This window comes from Pollachius pollachius (assembly GCF_949987615.1).
Source record: "Pollachius pollachius genome assembly, chromosome: 6".
Lineage (NCBI taxonomy): Eukaryota > Metazoa > Chordata > Actinopteri > Gadiformes > Gadidae > Pollachius > Pollachius pollachius.
This window is the reverse complement of record NC_136939.1, coordinates 23,275,297-23,296,129: the sequence shown is the minus strand read 5'-3', so window position 1 is coordinate 23,296,129 and position 20,833 is coordinate 23,275,297.

Below are 20,833 nucleotides of genomic sequence, written 5' to 3'. Positions count from 1 at the left end.
CTGGTCTCAGCATGATGCATGTCTACAGTAGCAGAATGTCTTCTGTCATCGATCAATATGAGGAAATTTTAACCACGATGGTTGAATTAAAATCAGAGGGAGACAGCAAGTGCAGCTCGAAAGCGACCTCCCACAAAAGAGCAATGGAATCATTTGATTTTATTATATGCCTTGTGACGTGGCGTTTGATTGGTACATTTAGGCTGTGCATGTATTTTTGGAATTTTAAATTGCTGCAATAAATTATGTTGTTGACTTCTAACATGTCTCTATCTTTGCTGTTTAAATCCAACAGTAGTCTATGAGTAATATATCGGCAGTAACCACTATTTTTGGTTGCCAGCTGGGCATTCCGTGGTATTGGATGTGTTTTAATAGAACACATCCTATAAACAGAATGTCCGCTGGTGACGCCACTGAGGCTATAGTAGGCTAACGATGCTCTTAGCATCCTACGAGTACCCCTGGAGTCCTCGTTAGGTACGAGCATTTTCACGACGTTCTAGCCCAGATTAGCAGCAGGTACAGTTTAAAATCAGAAACAGTTCTTGTTTAGGAAAATTATCATATCTGCCTTCTCAGGCAGTAGGCGTGAGCGTTCTGGACAGATAGTGTCTCCTGCAGTGGAGAACACACGTTCGCTGGGCGTAGATGAAGCTTGAACGCATAAATATGAGAAAGCAAGATCTGCCAGCAAAGGATACGTTTTTCGTTGGTTCCACCACCATGCAGCAGGGTCCTCAGACATAATGGCCGGTGGAATTTCCTGGTATGTCTGCAGCTCTCTCTCCACTGTTTTCTTGATGGACATGGAGCTCTGCTGTGACACTATGTTCTGTGCCTCTTCCTCAGCAAACAGCTCCTCCAATGGAGTCTTCCTGGACAGTTTGCAGGGAGGCGGTTGCTAAACAAACAAAAGGCATGATCCATTAAAGGCATGATCTTAATTAAGATTGAGAACCTATATAATATCAGCTATTTTACACTTTCCTCCTCATCCTCATTTTCCACTTCCTCATCCTCAGGACTTTCCTCAGACTGCATGGTGTCCCCATCACCTCCACAGTCTTCTTCTGTTGACTAAAAAGAACATAACTAGCAATTAGATCTTAGATTTTAATAGCTGAAAAGGACAGTTGTGCTTGTGCATGAATGACATTTCACCTGCTCAATCAGCTTTCTCTGGATCTGGTCCCAGACGGTGTCATCCTCCAACTTGTGTTTAAAGCGCGGATCCAATGCAGTGGCCACTTGGAGAAAGTTCCTGGTCTCATCATTCTGCAAAACACATATTCTTTATATGTTTTAGCAAGCCACAGGAATAAAGATATTTCTATTCTTCAATTTCTTATTTCACTTACCTGGTAGCGCTTAGATAGGTTTCCCCAAACTTGTTTTTTAAGGTCTTTTACAAACATTGTGTCTCCCTCTTTCAGTCAGATGTGCCTTGAGCTTTTGGAGAACGGGTAATATCTGTCCGCATGTGGGGCTCTTTTCTGAAGACACGCAGAGTGTGGAAGTGTAGAAAAGTTTCATGAGCTTGATGAAGTCTTCTGCTTTCCGAAAATCCTCTTCAGTCAGCCGAGCAAGCCTGTATGAAAAAGAATACAGAACACATAGATCGGTATTAGAAATATTCTTTCTTAACAAAACACCTAACATATGCACTGCCTATTTAGCACATAGTGTATCATAGTGACAGCTCTTTGTAGCAAGTCAAGTGCATTCCCTCATATTTTTATTTGAATTCATATTTTGTGTTTATTGGTATTTTTTGTGTCCAAGCTTCATACATCAGGAACAAATATCTTATCCATCTCGTCTATCTATCTCTACCTGTCCCTTTCCATATTTTTTCTCAGCCGTGGGTCCAAGCTGGCTGCCTGAATTGCAGGGTACTGCTCTGTGAATCTCTCCAGCATTAGGTAAAGAGAGTTCCAGCGTGTTCTCACATCAAGAATGAGTGCATGTCGGGGCAGCTCTGATAGAAACAAGAAACTACTTTTAGGGGCATTTAAAAAACGTACTCAAATACTGTAGTACTCCGCAGAGCTCATAAATAATAAGATCAGAAATATGGTTAAATAAAGTGAACTTCATGTTTCTTACGTAGAAGTTCTTGCTTCTCCTGGAGGACCACCTTCCCCATCAAGCACCTCTTCATCCACACAACAATGGTTCGGACCTTGGCCACCCACTGACTCACTGAATTTAAGCAGTACAGACTTTGTGCTCCTAAATTAAGTGAGTGGGCAAAACAGCCCAGTTTAACAAATTGCAGGTGCTTGATAGCCACATCCATATTGGCAGCATTATCTACAGTGACTGCTTTAATTTTGCCAGAAATGCCAAACTCTGACAGAACATCACTTATTTCCTCTGCCACAACACAGCCAGTCTGTGCTTTGTACACAGCTTTTGTTTTTAGCACTTTTTGCTGCATTTTGCCCTCCACTATATAGTGTGCTGTGATGGTGAGGTAATGGTCCTGTGTGATGCTACTCCAGCCATCACATGTGAGTGCAACAGAGCAGACTTCACTGAGCTCTGTAATGACATTTGACTTCTCGACCTCATACCAAGATGGTATTAATTTATTTGCCAAGTAGTCCCTGGTAGGTGGTGTGTACTTGGGGTTGATGGCTTTGTCATGTCCCTGCAAACATAAACAAACATATAATATCACTGTTACTTTAACTTTAGCTCTGTGTGGACTATTAATTAAGTTAGCTCTATCGATGCTGTTTAACTAACCTAAATGTTGGTGATTCCACATCTGAAAAGGGAGGCAACCTTTTTACAATAAAGGCTGTAACCTTTCTGTGGCACTCTTGCACTTGTTGCACAGACATCTTTCCCTTGGACGCTAGGGTGAACGGAGTAACTGCCTGGCTAACGGTTGCAATTTCAGGTCGTATGGCTATGAAAAAATACACGGGCTAATGTCCACCCTCTCTCTCTCTCTCTGTCTCTCTACGGGCTAATGTTAGCTTGGTATTTGCATTTGAGTTGACCAACCGTTTACGTATTTGTTGCTTACCCGACAGTGCGGTGCCAGGGTGAGGGTCGGAGAGGAGGTAGAGGCAGTGGAGGTAGAGGCAGCGGAGGTAGAGGCAGTGGAGGTAGAGGCAGTGGAGGTAGAGGCAGCGGAGGTAGAGGCAGCGGAGGTAGAGGCAGTGGAGGAAGAGGCAGCGGAGGTAGAGGCAGTGGAGGTAGAGGCAGTGGAGGAAGAGGCAGTGGAGGTAGAGGCAGCGGAGGTAGAGGCAGTGGAGGAAGAGGAGGTAGAGGCAGTGGAGGTAGAGGCAGTGGAGGTAGAGGCAGTGGAGGAAGAGGCAGTGGAGGTAGAGGCAGCGGAGGTAGAGGCAGTGGAGGAAGAGGAGGTAGAGGCAGTGGAGGTAGAGGCAGTGGAGGTAGAGGCAGTGGAGGTAGAGGCAGTGGAGGAAGAGGCAGTGGAGGTAGAGGCAGCGGGCAGCGGAGGTAGAGGCAGCGGAGGTAGAGGCAGCGGAGGTAGAGGCAGCGGAGGTAGAGGCAGTGGAGGTAGAGGCAGCGGAGGTAGAGGCAGCGGAGGTAGAGGCAGCGGAGGAAGAGGCAGTGGAGGTAGAGGCAGCGGAGGTAGAGGCAGTGGAGGAAGAGGCAGTGGAGGTAGAGGCAGCGGAGGTAGAGGCAGTGGAGGAAGAGGAGGTAGAGGCAGTGGAGGTAGAGGCAGTGGAGGTAGAGGCAGTGGAGGTAGAGGAGGTAGAGGCAGTGGAGGTAGAGGCAGCGGAGGTAGAGGCAGCGGGCAGTGGAGGTAGAGGCAGCGGAGGTAGAGGCAGTGGAGGTAGAGGAGGTAGAGGCAGCGGAGGTAGAGGCAGTGGAGGTAGAGGAGGTAGAGGCAGCGGAGGTAGAGGCAGCGGAGGTAGAGGAGGTAGAGGCAGTGGAGGTAGAGGCAGTGGAGGTAGAGGCAGCGGAGGTAGAGGCAGTGGAGGTAGAGGCAGCGGAGGAAGAGGCAGTGGAGGAAGAGGCAGCGGAGGTAGAGGCAGTGGAGGTAGAGGCAGCGGAGGAAGAGGCAGTGGAGGAAGAGGCAGTGGAGGTAGAGGCAGTGGAGGAAGAGGCAGTGGAGGTAGAGGCAGCGGGCAGCGGAGGTAGAGGCAGCGGAGGTAGAGGCAGCGGAGGAAGAGGCAGTGGAGGAAGAGGCAGCGGAGGTAGAGGCAGCGGAGGTGGAGGCAGTGGAGGTAGAGGCAGCGGAGGTAGAGGCAGTGGAGGAAGAGGCAGCGGAGGTAGAGGCAGTGGAGGTAGAGGCAGTGGAGGTGGAGGCAGCGGAGGTAGAGGCAGTGGAGGAAGAGGCAGTGGAGGTAGAGGCAGTGGAGGAAGAGGCAGTGGAGGTAGAGGCAGCGGGCAGCGGAGGTAGAGGCAGCGGAGGTAGAGGCAGCGGAGGAAGAGGCAGTGGAGGTAGAGGCAGTGGAGGAAGAGGCAGCAGAGGTAGAGGCAGCGGAGGTAGAGGCAGCGGAGGTAGAGGCAGCGGAGGAAGAGGCAGCGGAGGTAGAGGCAGTGGAGGTAGAGGGAGTGGAGGTAGAGGAGGTAGAGGCAGTGGAGGTAGAGGCAGTGGAGGTAGAGGAGGTAGAGGCAGTGGAGGTAGAGGCAGTGGAGGTAGAGGCAGTGGAGGTAGAGGAGGTAGAGGCAGTGGAGGTAGAGGCAGCGGAGGTGGAGGCAGTGGAGGTAGAGGCAGCGGAGGTAGAGGCAGCGGAGGAAGAGGCAGCGGAGGTAGAGGCAGCGGAGGAAGAGGCAGTGGAGGTAGAGGAGGTAGAGGCAGTGGAGGTAGAGGCAGCGGAGGTGGAGGCAGTGGAGGTAGAGGCAGCGGAGGTAGAGGCAGCGGAGGAAGAGGCAGCGGAGGTAGAGGCAGCGGAGGAAGAGGCAGTGGAGGTAGAGGAGGTAGAGGCAGCGGAGGTAGAGGCAGTGGAGGTAGAGGAGGTAGAGGCAGTGGAGGTAGAGGCAGCGGGCAGCGGAGGTAGAGGCAGCGGAGGTAGAGGCAGCGGAGGTAGAGGCAGCGGAGGTAGAGGCAGTGGAGGTAGAGGCAGCGGAGGAAGAGGCAGTGGAGGTAGAGGAGGTAGAGGCAGCGGAGGTAGAGGCAGTGGAGGTAGAGGCAGTGGAGGTAGAGGAGGTAGAGGCAGTGGAGGTAGAGGCAGCGGGCAGCGGAGGTAGAGGCAGTGGAGGTAGAGGCAGTGGAGGAAGAGGCAGCGGAGGTAGAGGAGGTAGAGGCAGCGGAGGAAGAGGCAGCGGAGGTAGAGGCAGTGGAGGTAGAGGCAGTGGAGGTAGAGGCAGTGGAGGTAGAGGCAGCGGAGGAAGAGGCAGCGGAGGTAGAGGCAGTGGAGGTAGAGGCAGCGGAGGATGGCCGGCGCAGCGCGTCAAAGACGGGGCACTCAGTTATCTGTACACCACGACCCCGGAGATGTTTGATCATGTTGGTGGTACACCCGCCTTTGCATGATATAATTGTTTTGCAAATGTTGCACCGAGCCGACTTGTCATTTATTTTAGTGAAGTTAAGCCACACTTTCGAGCGCCGCCGCACAGTTTCCATGTTTACGCACGCACACAGTTTGGCGGGTTCTCCGGAAGCTTCTTCTTCGTTAGTGTTCGACGGCTTCTTCTTCCGGTCAGCGGACCGGGCATCGAAACTAGGAATCGAAATTTAAAAATTTGAACGATTCCGGGAGAACCGGAATGTTAGTCCCGGTTCCATTCGATGCTCGATGCTCGATGCCCAACCCTACGTACGACGCACTTCACGATCCACTTATGCTAATGATGCTTTCAGGAAACGGGGCCCTGGTCTGCTTAAGTAGCCTACACCGCCAGGTGTAGCCGATGATTGCCAATTGGCAGCTGCAAATAGGTGATAGGTAGAAGATAGTCCAAAAAACATGATAGCACCAGCAGGGGATGCTAGAGTGCATATACAAACTGACTGTAAAACAAAATCTTTTTGATCGCCCTCTCTTCTTCAAACATTAACATAGAAAGACAAAAAAAAAATCATGTAATAGGTACTATATTGGAATCATTAGTTGTACATTTTCTAAGCAATAGTATACAATGTGTTTAAGATAATTCAAGTTAAAGTTAATTGGAAATCCCATGGGTGTGGGCTGTCCAAATCAAAATATTTAAACAAAGACAAATGTATAAAGTGCATTTACTCCCTCAATAATTAGACTACATGAACATACTTCAAAATGTTTGGCATGATGAGCTATTACTCGCATCAAATATCTAAACAATATTTGTATTACCTTCCAAGATTTTAAACTTTTTGATTTCCCAATACACACACATTGCACTCAACCTTCAAAGGGACACCTGTGTAAACAACAGACTGAACAAGCTGAGCTCACAAACAGGCAGGAGTTTAATTGTTGAACCATAGAACTGGTTCATAAATACTATATATACATAGACATGTACTCATACATACATACTACATATGCATGGACATGTACTCAAACCAGTGTTTCCCATACATAGACCAATGTGTGGCGCAGCACCAAAGAATCAACCTCACAAACTTGTTTTGGTCCATGCCTAGGTGGGCCCCTAAGACGTGCATGCCATGAAGAGGACCTTACTGACATACGCGCGAGGTACTACCAGCTGCTCCGTTATTACTCCCCCCTCTCTGCTACCCTATATAGTAGGCCTGTCCTTGTGCAGACATGCGGTTGAGGTAGGGTACTCACTGAGTCCCTGGCCTGGCCGTCATGGGAGAGGACGTGGCTCCAGGCGTGTTTCAGGGTGTCGTCATGCAGTTCGGCAGTGGCGAACGGTCTGGGGCGGTCCGACCCCCTCCTGGTTGGGGGAAAGTCAGAGAGCTCCATGAGGGGGGAATTCTCCATCTCCCCGAGAACGGCGGACTGTTTCGACGCTGTCATGATGTCGGGGGTGCCCGATAGATCCGGGCAGGGAGTCTCGGAGGTCGGACGGGCTGGTGTGCCTGGAGGTGTGGGACCGTCTGTCCCCGGTGCCGTCTCTACAGACGCGTCTCTGCGGACGCCCAACAATGGACGGGTGATCCCGATGGAAGTCCCGGATGAGTGAGGCATCCAGAATACGATTCCGGGGAACCCAGGAGCGCTCCTCAGGACCGTATCCCGCCCAGTCGACGAGGTGCTGGTGACCGCGGCCGCTGCGCCGAATGTACATTGTAAATAAATACACAGGGACCTAGGCATGGGGGCCTAGTTGAGGGCACTCAATTATAATAATGAATAAATAAATAAACAACATAATATTTTTAGAAAGATCAACATGTCTGCCTTGTCTGGCAACAGACAGGCCCGCTCCTGGCTGATTGTGTCGCCAGCCGTTGAAAAGGTGCGGTCTGACGGTGTCGCTGATGCCTGAACACAGAGGTACATTAGTGATTGTAGGGTGCCCCGCATGTCCCACCACCAGGTCACTGGATCAACATTTGATAAAGTTGATGGCAAACCTCTGTAGTGGCAAATTTCTCCCATCACCTTATCCCTTTGGCTCGCAATTAGGTAATTCCGCTCTCCCACCTCTATGTAAATGTAAATGTAAATGTCCTCATCCATGAACAATAACACGTTATTGTTTGCAAGTGTGATCAATGAATTATTTCTCATGGCGACATCAGAATATGGCCGCCATGTTGAAAGTTGTCAAAATCAATAGTACATATCCACAGGACCAAATTATGTCCAATCATCATGAAACTTGCCATATATGATCTTCAGACCAAGCTGGAGAAATATGCCAAACAGCTTCTTCAGATTCAAAACCGTTTGGCCGTGACAGCCAATCAAACTTGACGGCAAAGCCGCCAAACAGGAAGTAAGCCTGTTCTCAGCATCTCGTTAACATATCATAGCCAAACTTGGTACATAGACTCATGACATCATTCTGGGGACATCCAAACAATTTGGTGACCTTTGACCTCAGGGGGACGTCATACAGGAAGTGAGCTCATTTCTCTGCAAGGCCTTCATGCATCCAAACCAAACTTGGCTCAGTCTTATGACCCTATCCTGATGATGCCCAAATAATTTGGTGACATTTGACTTTCAGGGGTGCATTGTTAGCAGCAAGTCTATTCCAGTCCTCTATTCCAGCAATTCCAATGTATTTTCGTTGTCATAACCATTTGCCAAAAGCTTTCACTGTCAGTAAATTATAGCTAATCATATGTATTTTATCATGGTCATCATATACTGTGTTATATAAAACTGATAACATATCAATCATATTAAATCATCATGTCATACAGCATACAATCAAAACACTACTTCATTCATATCAACGTTAGTTGCGCTGAACCGCGCTCATTAAAGGGTAGACACTGCGCTCGTGTGGCGACAAGCGGTACTTAATGTATAATGCAACAATGACTATATTTACCATTCCGCCCACTTACAATATAAACTGCAATTCTTACTGGATTAGATGCTTCATGAACCACCTCCAGAACTGATGCTTGTTTACATTGTGTCTCTGTTAGGGATATTGTTCCGAATACCCCTATGTATTTGTGTCATTTGTTCTGTCAGGCAGACTGTAATGCGCCCTTACCTGTAGGTGGGGTCATTTTTCCATTTGGTAAACATTGACGCGTACTTGCATAATGCTGTAGTTCATTCCACCAGCTGTCGTTATTAATAATTATTGAGATGGTGATCATGTAGCCACCCAGCCAATTACGTCCGTCCGGCAGAATTAGTTGATCGAGTCCCATTCTGCTTGACACCCACATTGCTGCTCGCAGCTATGTTCCTAAATAGTTATTGTTCATAGCTACACACATTTATAACGGGTTTATTCGATTTACCTTAGAAACAATGGAATTGTTTTTATTTAAGTTGAAAAAATTACAGCAATACTTACCTGGTAATCTATGCTTGGGTGCGTACGTGAGTCTGTGTGTCAAATAAAAAAATCTGATAAGAGGAGAAGAAAAACATTTCCTGACACTGATGATATCAGATTGCAAGCGAAGTGATGTGGTTTTTCCCGCTGATAGAGCAAAAAGAAGGCTAAGTGGAGAAGCGGTGGAAGCTGTCAGAGAGTATCCATGGACACCATCTCTGAAACGGACCCTGGACTCTCTGAGGAACCTGAGGACACTTCTTTGGACCAGAGGGAGAAGAGGAAGAGAAGATTTGGTAGGTGCCCTTTTAATTTTTTTTCATCTTCATACATTTAAGATTATTAAACATTTAGCAAACATTTGTGTTCTAGACAAAAAGCTCACATTTACCTTACTTGACCTGTGATTAAGCCCATGAGTTACAGAGTACACTGCAAAAACTCAGCCTAAAAAAACAAGAAAAAAAGGTTATAAAATGAGTGATTAATTACTTGAAATAAGCAAAATTATCTGCCAACAGAACAGAAAAATTGGACTTACCAAGACCTCTCAAAATAAGTTCATATATCTAGCCTCGAAAACCCCATACAAACCCCATACACATAGTAGATTGACGAACACAGAGATTGTGACTTCCGTCAGCAACACGCAAGCTCTGTGTTCGCCAATCTACTTATCGAGTCTTAAAAACAAAATGGCTTCGACGGGTGATCTACTGATGGTATTGTGTGTATAAAATGTCATTTTTAATAAACAATCTGTACACTTACAAAGTTTTCAATGCCTTGTTTTATATGTTAAGACAATTATTTTACTACCAAAGAAGTGTTGGGCTACTTCTAGCCTTTTAAGTGGTTTAAAATAGCGATTTAGTTTTTACCATAACCACTGCACCCTTCGTTCCAAGTTGATAGCCTTTTGATAGAATCAGCTAAAATCAGCCAACTGAAGAAAGCGTCTAAATGCGTTTTTTGTGCTCCAAATCGAACGTTTCAACTCGTTATCATACAAAACATATCCCAAATCCATTTTACACCGGAATTACCCTTTAATATATTCAGATGAATAAGGGCAGGCTACTGTATGTGAAAATAACATCCTTGCAAACTTGAAACCTTACGAATGATTAATTTCTTATTTGTAACAACTTATCTTAAAGGGATACACAGAAATGTGTCACATTATCACTTTTTCAGCTGTGTTTTGTGTTCCTTCAAAAAAAAAATCCCCAAGAAAGTATAACAAATAATAACAATAATAATAATAAAAAAGTGTCCCATTACATGTGCAACCCTACTCAGTGAACTTTTTCCACTCTGCCATAGCCTTTTTGTAGGAAGAAGTCGTATCACAGTCGTGGATGGCGTCCAAGAGGACTTCGGTCTGCAGCACAGACAGGAGTGTTGCGATGCATTTAGGATACGTGAGATGAAAGGCAAAATAACATGCCATGAGATACATCACACAGTCATAGATGTCCTCTTTTGCGAAGACTAGTGACTGCTTTGCTGTTAAAAACAAAAATAGTCTCCTTGTTTTCCTGCAGCCAGTTATTAAACAAACATTAATACTTTTATGGAATTATCCATTATCAGTCGGTATTCATTTAACCTTTATTTATACTCAGAGAGATCAAATGAGAGGTGACCCTCATTTGCAATGATGTAGTCATTCACCTTTGTCCAGCAGTGGAGGCCTCATGACTTTTTTGAACACTCCATAAAACTGAGCCTTTGCATAAAAGTCCCCCCACCGGGTCTTCATTTCAGTCATGAAGTGGGAGTTCCCTCGATTGAGGATCCGCTGGAGTTCATCCATTAGCTAACACACAGACAGACATAAGATAAAGAAATATTACAAATTATAATAAAAATCTGTCTATAAAACTTTCTATGACAGTGAAAATATGGGGACCAAAACTAAAAAATGTAATTGACTAATAGGTAAAAAACCATTATAGAATCTTTCCAGACTGAGTTCTGTAAGAACAACCTGAAGGAACCAAAACATCAAACCGCTTAGCTAAACCCCCTGATATAAAAAGCATGTAACAAGGACTGTCATTGACAGAGCTGGCTTCAAAGCAGAGACTATGCTCATAAATCATAATATACATATGTAAATCTAGGCACAATTTTTTATCTGATTCCATATTGTCACACTATTTGTGATTTGGTCTAGTGTTAACCAGGCTTAAGAAGAATATAGGGCTTTATACATTCAATAGATTTGCTTACATGATCCAGTTCTCTGAAGCAGGGATAAGCTTGAAGGATCTTGGCAGGCCTGTCCTGCTCCTTAAGAGACATCAGAGTCAATGAAGGCCCGCCTTGCTTGGAATTCAAGGTCCAGGAGCTGAGAAACATCCTTCTTGTTGGGTCTGGCCTTGGTTTTGTACATCGCCTGTAAACTTTTATAATGTCTAGCCTGGTTCTGTAGGCTCTCAGTAGTTTCTGATGCTAGAAAACATAAACCTCACCAATTAACATTTAAATGTAGACCACTATTAACATTTCTAGACATTACAGTTTAAATGGGGTATTAACAAACAAACACCCATAGTGATTAAAATAGGACAATAACATATGAGTAATCCAGAACAAAAAGGGTTCAAAACAGCATGATGACATTGTACAATATTCCTAAAAATATGGAATTGTCCCTTGTTAAATATATTATTAGAAGTGGCTTTAATACTGAAACACAATCCACTGTTTCAATTTGTGTACTTACAATGCAACTGTTCAAACTCTTGGGAGCTGGAACTGGATGGTGGTGATCTCGTCAAGATCAAAGATGAGGAGGTGGACTCGTCAGTGTCGGTGGACATCTCCTGGCTTCCTTGAAAGCAAAGGCTCCGTGGCCTCTTTCTTGAAGGAGTCGCCCCCTGCTTCTTTTTGGGGGTTGTCACATTCTCGACCCTTTTCAAAAGCTGTTTCTTCACAGATTCCTGACAAGACAGACACACAACAGATTGTGTAATAAATCACATTAAACAAAGTCGTGTCCGGAAATTAAGCCAAACCAGCAGATGCACGTTGCCTACATTGAACTAGATGAAACACCTCCCATTTTAATTGCAAAATGTTTGTAATTTGACTGCCATGCAGTGGAAAACAATGCTGCATCTTACCCACATGTTGGGATACCTGAATAGTGACTTACCCACTCAGCTCCAGTGATCGCAGATCTGTCCCGAAGCATTGGGTAGTAGTCAATGAGACGCTTAGCCATTACAGTGAGTTCACGGCTGCATGGATACTCAAAGCCATCACCTGCTGCTCTCTTAATAGAAATCATGCTTGTTACTGTATTCCTGATTAATCGACAGCGAAGCTCTTTGGAAAGCATATATTCTCCCTCTTCTCCAGTACGCTGTTTTTCAAAAAATGTGCTTCTTGCTTGCTCCAATTCTGTGTCTGTGTAAATAACATACTGTGGGCTGACAAGCTGTACAATTCTGCTTGCACCATGTTGGGGTCTTGGGCTTGGAGAGCAGAGGGAGGTGGAGGGAGAGGGAAAGGAAACTGATGAGGTGGGAGTGGGACTGAAATCACTGGTCCCAGAGGAGGTGCCTGATGCGCACAAGTCTGATTCCTGACCCTGTATAAAAGATACATTTATTTAATGGTAATAATATGGCAAAGAACAGTACACTGTGACAACAACCAAACAACAACAAAAAACTCTCAATTGTTAAAACCATCATTACCTTATCTTCATCATGAATGAGTCTCCAAATGGTTCTTCTTCTAAAGAAGTGCTCTGGCCCAGGAAAGAGATCACGCAAGTCCTCCTTAGAGAGGCTGGGCAGCATGTCTGTACTTATATTAGCAGCTGAAAAACACATTTAACAACAAAGTAAATATTTAGGTAATAAGCAACAAATACATAGTTTATACAGGCAAACTGATTGATATGCTGATTGACATAAACTTTCCATTCGTTATGGTCCATTATGCCGGGAGCCAGCACCCAGCTCTCGCGCTGCACCGGTTCTGATATATTTTTTCCGCAAGCAATTCGGACACATATCACAATCGTTTTTCATTGATTTTGCGGTGGTCACTAATAGCAATGAGTGCCCTTTGAGTCGGTTTTGGTGAAAAAAATATTAATAAATATTAATGAATAATCATGACACGCAAATGTCTCACCTCTGATGGCTAACAGCGTCCATCACTGTAATAAACACAATTAAACTTCCAAAGACACAGGGGGGAGGAGCGAGAGAGCGGGCGAGAGAGAGAGATCGATCTCTTAGCCAAGAAAGATAAATTGAGGAAGAAATGGATGGATTGAACATTCATTCATCGTGACCGCGGCCCGAGCACTCCCGCGACTCTCGGCCGCAACGACTCTTCGTGCCCCGGCCATTGCACCCCGCGGCCCGGGCACCGTGACCGTGGCCACTGCGGAATGGGCACCGCGACCGTGGCCACGGCACTCCCGCCGTGCCCTGTGAACGAATGAAAGAATGGCCTGGGAACCGTGGGCACCGTGGCCCGGGAACCGCGTGCACCGTGAGCGCAGCCACGGCACTCCAGCTTCTCCCGCCGTGCCCCGTCAATGAATGAATGGCCCGGGAACTGCAGGCCCCGCGACCCGGGCAGCGCGGGCCCCGCGAAAAGAGATTGCACGCAGAGGTCTAATTAGGGCTATATATTTGTCTTTGAAATGCAACGGTCTTTTCGCTCAGAGCAGCTGGAACTGAACAACAGCAAGAGGAAGGAGGAAAACGGGCTATGAAACAAATTAGGTTTTTTTCATCGGCCATACTCTAGCTAGCTAGTTTAGCATGCTAACTAGGGGTACGCAACGTGTTGCCCTCTCCCCCATAGTGCATTTTTAAAATAGTTAAAATGTCCGTCGTGTAACCGTTTGTAACTGTGCACACCCTTAATAACCTTGCTATCCAACTTTCCAATTCAAATACATGTTATCTGGCTAAGAAGAGGTACAGGTTTAAACAAATATATATAATTAATATGCAAGTATACAATACCTTTCAATACTGCGGTTGTTATATGATCCATGCCCGGGTGTATGGCATCTCTTCCATCATCGTCCATGGCGTAGTTAAAACTAACAAGATTGAATCGCGGTCGCGCAGCTTGAACGGCTTCTGCTTCTGACTGGAGTCTGGCGAAAAGAAAGCCAGCCAGCCGCGTGCTAAAGCTAGCAACGTCCGACTGACCTCATTCCCGCTCTTTCCCATTGGATGGTACCATTTCATAAAGGGGGGTTGCGAGACATTTAAAATATTGTTAATATAGAGAATTTGATTAACTGATGCAGTCATGGGTGAAATTACCTATATTTGAATATGCACTCGTTCCACAGGTTACTTACTATTTTATGACGAATATATCTATATATAGAAAACACTTGACTCACTGGCCTCCCCTATATTGCTTGATAATGTGATAAACGTCCGCATTATATAGTTGTTGCCGTCATTTTACGATCTTTTCTCCACCCTTTTCATGGTCTGCATTACGAGTGTCTCACTTTTGTTTAGGTTTGCTGAAGTTCAAGATGCTTTGGCGGTGCGTTATCTGCTGCGTTTTTATTACTTTTTCACTAAAACAGTTATTGAGCCATGTCAATCGACTGCACAGTCGCAGCCCCGATTTCAGGTTGCTTTGTGGTATCGACGGATGCAGTGAGGAATATAGAGTGTACAACTCATTTTATCATCATGTAAAGAGAAGACACTAGCCACCTTCTTGAAGGCACCAGACCAGACGAGGGTCACCGAGCAGATGAACAGCGACTGGAGGAAAGCCAACTACAGCTGCAACAAGTAAGTGGCTAGCTACGATTTTTACAGCGTCGTGACTCGTGACACGTTCATTTTATGAGAAATGCATGTGGAAATTGTAGGTTGAAATTAGGGGTACAATATCAGATTTGTATGATACTGAGTAACATTAAGGTTAGCCAATATAGATCCGGTAACAATCAGTTATAATTAAGCCATTAGCCCAGGTAATCAAACTATAAAGGCGGTCGAAATCTGTGAACTTTACCATAAGTGTTAGCAATTATGCAATTATTATTTAGTTGATCTAAAGTGCTAACAAATGTTAAAACATATATAGTTAAGGTTAAACTGAAGAAGCAAAAGCACACGTTTGTTCTAATCGATGGTTCTAATCCATGTCATTAAATCGTTTTATTTTATCTACTGAACTACAAAACAAAACAGACAATAATTTCCTCAATAATAAGAGGAGTTTCTTATTTTATTTGATGAAACCCTTAAATAACTAAAAACTTAATACGATTTCAATTAATCTGTTTCTTTGATATGCTGTACACAGGACATCACACAACCCGATCAGATTCCAGCAAACTCCAGCATCACGGATCAGCGCCTCCATACACCTGGCTCAGATGAAGAGCAAATGGGAATTGACCAAGATGGAGCTGTAACAATGCAACAAGTATGTTTCTTGGTTGGTGACTAGCTACTGAAATTGACCATTAAGGGATGCTAAATAAATATCGGGCTGATAAAGTAGCAGATTTGACAGGTTATGTCAAAGTATTTCATTTGAATTCTAAGCCAAAATGATCTCTAAAACTTTAAATGTGATTTTTATTTTATTTTATTTGCTGTACTAGAAAAACTAAAGCAACATTTGAAGAGTCAGACCTGTTCTTTGTCTTAGTTGTAATACGGATGTCTGGTTTGGCAAGAGTTATTGAATATTAAATCACAACATCTGACCCTTTTAACCATCAAATTACCATAAAAAAGTGGAATTAGCAATTATATTATTAGCTGAAAAAAACATTGTAAATCCATATTAACCTCTAATTACTACATTAATATCTATATATTTTTTTTTAGGATCTGACAACACATGCCACTGCCTTTGTGATAAATGCCTGAGCCAAGCATCGTTTGTCACAGGTACAATGCTTCCCTAAAAATGTGTTTGAACAGAACACAACATTTTGTTATTTACACAGTTAAAGACCTACTTCACCGGCGGAAATATGAATGTGTGTAGAACTCTGAGATCCTATGTAGTATAAATGTGCACATTTATACATTTTAGAACATCCTAGCCTGAGAAAAGGAGTAAAGAGTGTTTTATGGTCTCACTGTCTAACCCTACGTTAATTTTATTTAAAATATAGGGTTAGGATTAATAGGACAGCTGGGCCAAGGGAAGACTGAGGGACGAAAAACCTAATTCATTATATTATAATAGCGATTTTATAATGATAGAAAGCTGGTTCTGTATGGGTGAAGTATTCCTTTTTAAGCAAAGCAGTTTACAGTGGTGATACCTTATGTTAATTACTATTTTATCAGCAAACCTGTATATCAAAAGTAGCAGTGGTGATCATGATAATGTGTTCCAACCTCTGAGATTAATGACATCACCTCTCTCTCTCTTTCTATTTTATCTCATTTTCAGAAAGACATGAATGACATTGTTGCTGGGGTACAGCAGTACCAATCATCCCTATTGGACAATCTCCGGAGGCAGATGAAGGACGTGGTAAAGAAGCATTCAGAAGGCACAACAAGTCAACTTGAAAATGATGCAATGGATATATTTGACAATTTCATTGACCCCTTTGCTAATATTGCAACAACATTTCGACAGAACAGCGTCATTAGGAAGCAGTTCAGCTGTGTGGATGCAGAGGAAATTCCAATTGCTCCCACCATAATTAGAAAGAAACGTGGAGGATCCAGAGAATGTCTCATCAAAGACAAAGTATTTTATTATGTACCATTAGTTAAACGTCTAGAGCAGTTATTATCCCATCCGAGGGTTTTGACTATGATTGAACAGGGACCCCAGAGGTGCAGGGAAGGTTTTTTTTATGACATTGTTGATGGTGCTCTTTTAAAATCACATCCCTTATTTTCAGAGAAACCAAATGCACTGCAGATTGTTCTATACACGGATGAAATACAGATCTGTAATCCACTTGGATCATTTGCATCAAAAAATAAGTTGTTAATGGTGTACTACACCCTTGAAAATATAAATCCAAAATATAGATCTAAGTTGGCATCTATTAGGCTACTTGCGATGGCTAGATCAGCAGACCTTCGTCAATCTGGTGTAGAAGTCATATTGAATAGAATCAAGGAAGATGTGGATGCATTGTACAGTGGTGTTAAAATCCAAACTGTTAATGGAGAGAAAATGATATTTGGTGCTATGGTCTCTCTGTGGCGACACTCTGGCACAGCATGAACTAGCAGGGTTCAAAGAGGGTGTGGGCTTTGCCTACAGTAAGTGTAGACACTGTGAGTGTTCTTTTGAGGACATGCAGTCACAATTCAACGAGGATGCATATACTAAAAGGACATTGGAGAAGCATGTCAGGCAGTGTGATGAAATAGAAAAGGCGAACACAGACTTGCTTCGCAACAGCCTGAGAACAACGTATGGGATAAATCGGAGGAGCAAGTTAGTTGAATTCCCATCCTTTGATATTATTCAGCAAACCCCGCAAGACATTATGCATGTTATTCTGGAGGGCATTGCTCCATTGGAAATCAAATGTGTCTTGAATCATCTTATTGAGTCAGGACAAATAAGTCTGGACTCTGTGAATTCGGTCATTCTTGGTTTCCCTTATGCCCCTCCTGATGTTAGAGATCGGCCATCCCTAATTGCTCTAAGTACACTAACGTCAAGTGATGGTAAGCTAAAACAGTAATCTGGACAAATGCTTGTCCTACTTAAGATATTGCCATTTGTTTTTGAGAGTTTGGAAGCCAATGCATATCTCCAATTTATAACTGAGTTAATAGCGATTGTTCAAATAGTGTTTGCACCTGTTCTTAGCATTGCAACTGTTTCTAGGTTGAAGTCACTAATTGAAAACCATTTGAAGCATTGGAAGGAGCTTTTTCCAGACCACAGTGTTACACCTAAACAGCATTATATGATACATTTGCCATCACAGATACAATCATTGGGTCCAATGATCAGACATGTGTATGCGTTTCGAGTCTAAACATTGTCTTTTTAAACAATGGGCTTCCAAGCTTAATTTTAAAAATGTATGCAGGTCTTTGATTAATCAGAACCAAATATATGAAAGTTGTCAAAATGTTGACCCTTCCAAGCACTCAATTTTTTCAAATGAAAAAGAGATGGGACCTGTATCTGAGGTTAAAGATCTACAATATTTACGTGGAAAATTGAGAGACTTTCTAGGTTTCAATGAAATACACCATACTGCATCAGTCAAATGGCTTGTGATAAATGGTAATAAATACATAACTGAGAAGTCCATGATCCTTGCCAAAGTACTGAATGGTAATATGCCAGAATTTGGACTGGTCAAAAACATCTTTATTGTTGATTCTAGGCTTTATTGTTTGGAATATCAACCATTTCAAACTATACACTTTGATAGAAATGCCATGGCTTATCAAGTTCAGCGTCCACACCTTGCACAGGCCAATGATTTGGTTGATGCTGAAAAGCTGGTCGATTGTACCTCTTATTACACAATTAGCAGCAAGAGCCAAACGTATGTACAAGTAAAATACCATCTTGAGGATGTTATGGAAATGCACAACACTTCAAACGACTCATAGTGTGTTCCCAAGATACAAAGCTTTTAAAGCATCTTGGAATTTGAGCAGGGTCATATTATATTGGGTCATAGGATATTCTAGTAGCAGATGAAAATGTTAGATGTTTGAATTCCAGAAGTGTTTTGCATTGGTTTTTGTACTGTACCTAAATACTGAAAATCAACTCTTTCTTTGATAATAATGGCTTTCTTTGAGGTTGTTTCAAATGTTTATTAGACCACGTGTTAAGAGCCATTTAGGTGTCAAGAATGATCACAATGCTGCTCCTGTTGTGTAGTGTCATTGCTCTGTACTGTATTAAATATCGGGACATTTGTAATTGCTGTGTTTTAAGATTGACAATTAAACAATGAATTCCATTTTACTGTTAACTGTTTTTAATATGTTAAGAGATAAGATGCTTGAAATAAGAAATTCAGATTTTGATTAAGCAGTTTTGTACTTGTCAGTATTGATGTAACACCTTTAGAATAATGGTAACTCTCATTTTAAGCATTAACATACCCAGAACCAGTAATTCAATCTCAATAACAGGTTATAATGCCTTATTAAGATAATTCAGGAAAAAAACACTTAAATCAAGTGAAATGCTCTGACGCAAAACTGCCTCGTAAGAAGAAATATCTTGACAGACAAAAAACAAGAATATTTTGCCTTGATTTAAGATATTTAATCTTTGCTAGATTTCAGTTTTTGCAGTGTATTACTAGGCATCTGAAGTAGTTGTGTGATTCACGATATATATTTGTTTTATACGTGGGACAATTAGACAGTCCAGAGTAGCTTTAGGGAGCAGAACACAAGTTTAGTATTTTCATTACTTATTATCACTGGTAGTTCAACCTGACATTAGAGTGACAATAGTTGATTTAATCTATAATAACTATGTCTGTGTATATGTCAATAATGAGGGAATAATAACATGTATGCGAGAGACCATTACTTGTTCTGCTTAAGTGTGTTCTGAAATAAACACGGGAGTCACCACTTACTGAGCTGTTCTCAGTAGAGGTCTTCAGATGTTTCTTCAAGACGATCTGGACTTGAACATCCTCTCTTCATTATAACTTCACATGTTATGTTGTCAGGCTAACAGAGCATAGGCAGTGTTAAACTACTAACAAATTAAGTAAATAAAGGATGTACCCCCCCTTCTTGCAGCACGCTGGTACTGCAGGTGTTGTTAGTCTCCTCCAGCAGTGAGAGCAGTACAGAGGAGCTTGTCTTTGTTGTGCACTCCATTAAGCTGGGTTTACAATTCTAAGGCACGTCCACAAAGATAGGCTGATGTTCGTGACATAATTTGCGGTTAATCAAAAAAAATCTTTCGGGATTGTTGCTTTTAGAACACACTCGCTCCTTTGGTTCCAAAATAAAGCCCATCAGCTTTACGGTATTTATTTCACTGAAAGCAAAAGAAAACATGAAGGAACAACATAAACCTTTTCTAACAAATTTACCAAAAGAGCTGTCACTGAGTGGTCAAAAAACTGTACCGCTTCCCGTCTACCTATTCACCTGTCGCTCCTCTCCTGAATACACACGAGGTGCGATTGATCAAGCCAATTACGGCATCTCCAGCATGTCAAACGCAAAATATGGTTTTTACTAAATGAAAAAAGATATAACAAACTATTAACTCAAATAACCAAGCCAAAACCATCTTGCATATTAACAAATAAATCAAACATTATATCAAACCAAAAATGGCTCTAACACCGATGTCAAGGTCATGTCTCTTTACTGGTTTGTTAGGTCGTTTTTATATTGTGGTCTACTGAGGTCAGGTCTCAGGGTTGTGTGTCTGTAACAAAGACAGTAAGATGAGCAGTTCTGTGTTTGTTAAGGATTTTCTTTTACATTCAACAGATGAATTGACCCTCCAGGGCTGGAAGTTTTACAACCAGAGTTTCTACCTTATTTCTACTACTACGGCCAGTAGAGAAGACTGTCTGCTATTTTGCATTGTTAGCCTCCTCTATAGAACACGCAAGTGAAACAGCTTACTTTAATCTTTGACTTTTTTCTAGATTCAGATGTAATGTGTAAGTATTCTCCAAGTCTTAGGGCTTGTCCTCAGAATGTCAGGATGTCTTTACTTAAGCCCTGCATATATTTTTTATTGAGCTTGTGAAATCAAACCTTGTCCGTTCAATTTGGAAGACCCAGAGGTGAACTGCCCCCCCCCTAATAGAAAACCGCTTTCCGGCGCAGATGTTTTGTTTTTTTAAGTGCTGCTGCCGCCCCCCATGTGTCACGAAAACATGCCGTCCCGGAGGCTGCCGGCTTCGCCCGTGCCCAATACCACATACTACTAATGAATACCGCATGACGCTTCAACTAAGAACTTTGTACATAATGCATCTTATTAGACTTCATGACAT